Raw genomic sequence first — 4,944 nt, forward strand, 5'->3', positions numbered from 1 at the left:
AGTGGTAGTAGTGAGGATAGTGGTAGTAGTGAGGATAGTGGTAGTAGTGAGGACAGTGGTAGTAGTGAGGACAGTGGTAGTAGTGATGATAGTGGTAGTAGTGAGGATAGTGGTAGTAGTGAGGACAGTGGTAGTAGTGAGGATAGTGGTAGTAGTGAGGATAGTGGTAGTCGTGAGGATAGTGGTAGTAGTGAGGATAATGGTAGTAGTGAGGATAGTGGTAGTAGTGAAGATAGTGGTAGTAGTGAGGACAGTGGTAGTAGTGAGGATAGTGGTAGTAGTGAGGATAGTGGTAGTAGTGAGGACAGTGGTAGTAGTGAGGATAGTGGTAGTAGTGAGGACAGTGGTAGTAGTGAGGATAGTGGTAATAGTGAGGACAGTGGTCGTAGTGAGGATAGTGGTAGTAGTGACGATAGTGGTAGTAGTGACGATAGTGGTAGTAGTGAGGATAGTGGTAGTAGTGAGGATAGTGGTAGTAGTGAGGACAGTGGTAGTAGTGAGGATAGTGGTAGTAGTGAGGATAGTGGTAGTAGTGAGGACAGTGGTAGTAGTGAGGATAGTGGTAGTAGTGAGGATAGTGGTAATAGTGACGACAGTGGTAGTAGTGAGGACAGTGGTAGTAGTGAGGATAGTGGTAGTAGTGAGGATAGTGGTAGTAGTGAGGATAGTGGTAGTAGTGAGGATAGTGGTAGTAGTGAGGATAGTGGTAGCAGTGAGGATAGTGATAGTAGTGAGGATAGTGGTAGTAGTGAGGATAGTGGTAGTAGTGAGGATAGTGGTAGTAGTGAGGATAGTGGTAGTAGTGAGGATAGTGGTAATAGTGACGACAGTGGTAGTAGTGAGGACAGTGGTAGTAGTGAGGATAGTGGTAGTAGTGAGGATAGTGGTAGTAGTGAGGATAGTGGTAGTAGTGATGATAGTGGTAGTAGTGAGGATAGTGGTAGTAGTGAGGATAGTGGTAGTAGTGAGGATAGTGGTAGCAGTGAGGATAGTGATAGTAGTGAGGATAGTGGTAGTAGTGAGGATAGTGGTAGTAGTGAGGATAGTGGTAGTAGTGAGGATAGTGGTAGCAGTGAGGATAGTGGTAGTAGTGAGGATAGTGGTAGTAGTGAGGATAGTGGTAGTAGTGAGGATAGTGGTAGCAGTGAGGATAGTGGTAGTAGTGAGGATAGTGGTGAGGATAGTGGTAGTACACTACCTAACAGAATCACTACCTAACTGAATGCAACCATATGACCTGTCTTTGTAATACTCACTTGTGCTTTATAGTTATCTGTTTACATTAATGTTTTATCACTGATTTCATCATTGCTTAGTAGCAGCGCTGTATAGTCCTTGTGGCTTAGCGCTTCTTTTTGATTATAATAATAATAATAATAATCATTGCTTAGTTAATCTTAAGTTAATTTTAAGCCAGCCCGTAATGCTATGCATAGTATAAGTGGCTTTGGCATACTGCTCTTATCTGTATTTTTTTTGTACCTCTGTATGTGTGCACAAATTGGAAATAAATAAATAAATAAATAAATAGTGGTAGTAGTGAGGATAGTGGTAGTAGTGAGGATAGTGGTAGCAGTGAGGATAGTGGTAGTAGTGAGGATAGTGGTAGTAGTGAAGATAGTGGTAGTAGTGAGGATAGTGGTAGCAGTGAGGATAGTGGTAGTAGTGAGGATAGTGGTAGCAGTGAGGATAGTGGTAGTAGTGAGGTTAGTGGTAGTAGTGAGGATAGTAGTAGTAGTGAGGATAGTGGTAGTAGTGAGGATAGTGGTAGTAGTCTTGCGCTGCGCGACGCTCCTGCCATCTGTAAACATTTGCCATAACAATAACAAATCCAAAAATAACTATTTCTCTCCACCATTTGTAAGTAATTGTGGACTAACTGTGTGTAAACATGCATGTGGTGTTGTGGGTGGCAGGTGGCGGCCAGGTGAGCCATCACAGTGTCTCTTAACTCTAAATAAGAAGGTTAATAAGAGGAGCCACAGCAGACGCCAGTGTAGGGGCAAGCTACGCCTCCAGTCACACTGTCTGGCCTCCAGTCACACTGTCTGGCCTCCAGTCACACTGTCTGGCCTCCAGCCTCACTGTCTGGCCTCCAGCCACCTCTTTTACACACCATCTCACACCCGACACACCAGTTCTAACCACCAACTATGCCCAAGAAGAAGTCAGGTATGTTGGAAGCTTCCCAGAGATGTGCTGTTGCATTGTTTGTACGACAAGTGTTGAGAAGACTCTCATAGTCTTGAAACACTCCACAAAGACAACCTCACAGTGTTGAGAAGTCTCTCGTAGTCTTGAAACACTCCACAAAGACAACCTCACAGTGTTGAGAAGACTCTCATAGTCTTGAAACACTCCACAAAGACAACCTCACAGTGTTGAGAAGACTCTCGTAGTCTTGAAACACTCCACAAAGACAACCTCACAGTGTTGAGAAGACTCTCATAGTCTTGAAACACTCCACAAAGACAACCTCACAGTGTTGAGAAGACTCTCATAGTCTTGAAACACTCCACAAAGACAACCTCACAGTGTTGAGAAGACTCTCGTAGTCTTGAAACACTCCACAAAGACAACCTCACAGTGTTGAGAAGACTCTCATAGTCTTGAAACACTCCACAAAGACAACCTCACAGTGTTGAGAAGACTCTCATAGTCTTGAAACACTCCACAAAGACAACCTCACAGTGTTGAGAAGACTCTCGTAGTCTTGAAACACTCCACAAAGACAACCTCACAGTGTTGAGAAGACTCTCGTAGTCTTGAAACACTCCACAAAGACAACCTCAGTGTTGAGAAGACTTTCGTAGTCTTGAAACACTCCACAAAGACAACCTCACAGTGTTGAGAAGACTCTCGTAGTCTTGAAACACTCCACAAAGACAACCTCACAGTGTTGAGAAGACTCTCGTAGTCTTGAAACACTCCACAAAGACAACCTCAGTGTTGAGAAGACTTTCGTAGTCTTGAAACACTCCACAAAGACAACCTCACAGTGTTGAGAAGACTCTCGTAGTCTTGAAACACTCCACAAAGACAACCTCACAGTGTTGAGAAGACTCTCGTAGTCTTGAAACACTCCACAAAGACAACCTCACAGTGTTGAGAAGACTCTCGTAGTCTTGAAACACTCCACAAAGACAACCTCAGTGTTGAGAAGACTTTCGTAGTCTTGAAACACTCCACAAAGACAACCTCACAGTGTTGAGAAGACTCTCGTAGTCTTGAAACACTCCACAAAGACAACCTCACAGTGTTGAGAAGACTCTCGTAGTCTTGAAACACTCCACAAAGACAAACTCACAGTGTTGAGAAGACTCTCGTAGTCTTGAAACACTCCACAAAGACAACCTCACAGTGTTGAGAAGACTCTCATAGTCTTGAAACACTCCACAAAGACAACCTCACAGTGTTGAGAAGACTCTCATAGTCTTGAAACACTCCACAAAGACAACCTCACAGTGTTGAGAAGACTCTCATAGTCTTGAAACACTCCACAAAGACAACCTCACAGTGTTGAGAAGACTCTCATAGTCTTGAAACACTCCACAAAGACAACCTCACAGTGTTGAGAAGTCTCTCGTAGTCTTGAAACACTCCACAAAGACAACCTCACAGTGTTGAGAAGACTCTCATAGTCTTGAAACACTCCACTAAGACAACCTCAAAGTGTTGAGAAGACTCTCGTAGTCTTGAAACACTCCACAAAGACAACCTCACAGTGTTGAGAAGACTCTCGTAGTCTTGAAACACTCCACAAAGACAACCTCACAGTGTTGAGAAGACTCTCATAGTCTTGAAACACTCCACAAAGACAACCTCACAGTGTTGAGAAGACTCTCGTAGTCTTGAAACACTCCACAAAGACAACCTCACAGTGTTGAGAAGACTCTCGTAGTCTTGAAACACTCCACAAAGACAATCTCACAGTGTTGAGAAGATTAATAATCTTGAAACACTCCACAAAGACAACCTTACAGTGTTGAGAAGACTCTCATAGTCTTGAAACACTCCACAAAGACAACCTCACAGTGTTGAGAAGACTCTCGTAGTCTTGAAACACTCCACAAAGACAACCTCACAGTGTTGAGAAGACTCTCGTAGTCTTGAAACACTCCACAAAGACAACCTCACAGTGTTGAGAAGACTCTCGTAGTCTTGAAACACTCCACAAAGACAACCTCACAGTGTTGAGAAGACTAATAATCTTGCAACACTCCACAAAGACAACCTCACAGTGTTATCACCACCAACAAACATATATAGTGTGTTGACTGTGTTGCATGTTGTACACACTTGTTATGCCAAGTTGTCATAATAATATTCTGGAGACAATTTTATGTCATTAACTTACCTGGTAAATTATATGTTACACTCCCTTTCACTTTGTTTGGTTTTTCTTGGTTAAATTCTCAAAATTTATCACCCCTAAGCCTATAAGAACCATGTGCCTGATGCAGCTTGTTTGAATTGTAAAATATTTAGTGGATATTTTACAATTCAAACAAGCTGATTTTGTTAAGACATTTGTCTTAATAATATCTGCCTAACCAAACCTAAAATAGGTCACTATTTACTTTATTCTTGTGTGGCTGGGTTGCTGGTACACCCTCCCCACTTCACACACTAGCTTTCACTACTTCCTTGTCCCTATGTCATGTTCTTTCTCAACAGCAAAGTGAAAATTATATATTATTATACTTAAGGTTGCATTACATAAGGTTAAGTTGGGGTTGGTTGAGTTATGTTAGATTTTTTGTACATTTTCAGAAATTAAAGCTTTCTTGCACAACCACATAAATTTTGGATGATTTTGCTCTTTAAATAATGCTGAAATGGGACCTGTAAATAAAATCACCATTTACCTTAATGTAATGTATCTCAACCTTACCCCTGCCAACAGTCCTGGTGCATCTATGTTTACATTTGGCTGGTATGTAA

At 42.1% G+C, this 4,944-nt stretch overlaps 1 long non-coding RNA gene across 1 annotated transcript; it reads right to left on the reverse strand.

Annotated features, from left to right (window-relative positions):
- Positions 1 to 1,844: 1,844 nt before the first annotated feature.
- Positions 1,845 to 2,309, reverse strand: LOC138851836 (uncharacterized). Its single transcript, XR_011391428.1, has 2 exons — positions 2,054 to 2,309; positions 1,845 to 2,013 (listed from the first exon to the last, which is right to left on the reverse strand). It is a non-coding gene; the product is annotated as an uncharacterized lncRNA (long non-coding RNA).
- Between the last annotated feature and the right edge of the window lie 2,635 nt (positions 2,310 to 4,944).

This window comes from Cherax quadricarinatus, unplaced genomic scaffold, assembly GCF_038502225.1.
Source record: "Cherax quadricarinatus isolate ZL_2023a unplaced genomic scaffold, ASM3850222v1 Contig2367, whole genome shotgun sequence".
Lineage (NCBI taxonomy): Eukaryota > Metazoa > Arthropoda > Malacostraca > Decapoda > Parastacidae > Cherax > Cherax quadricarinatus.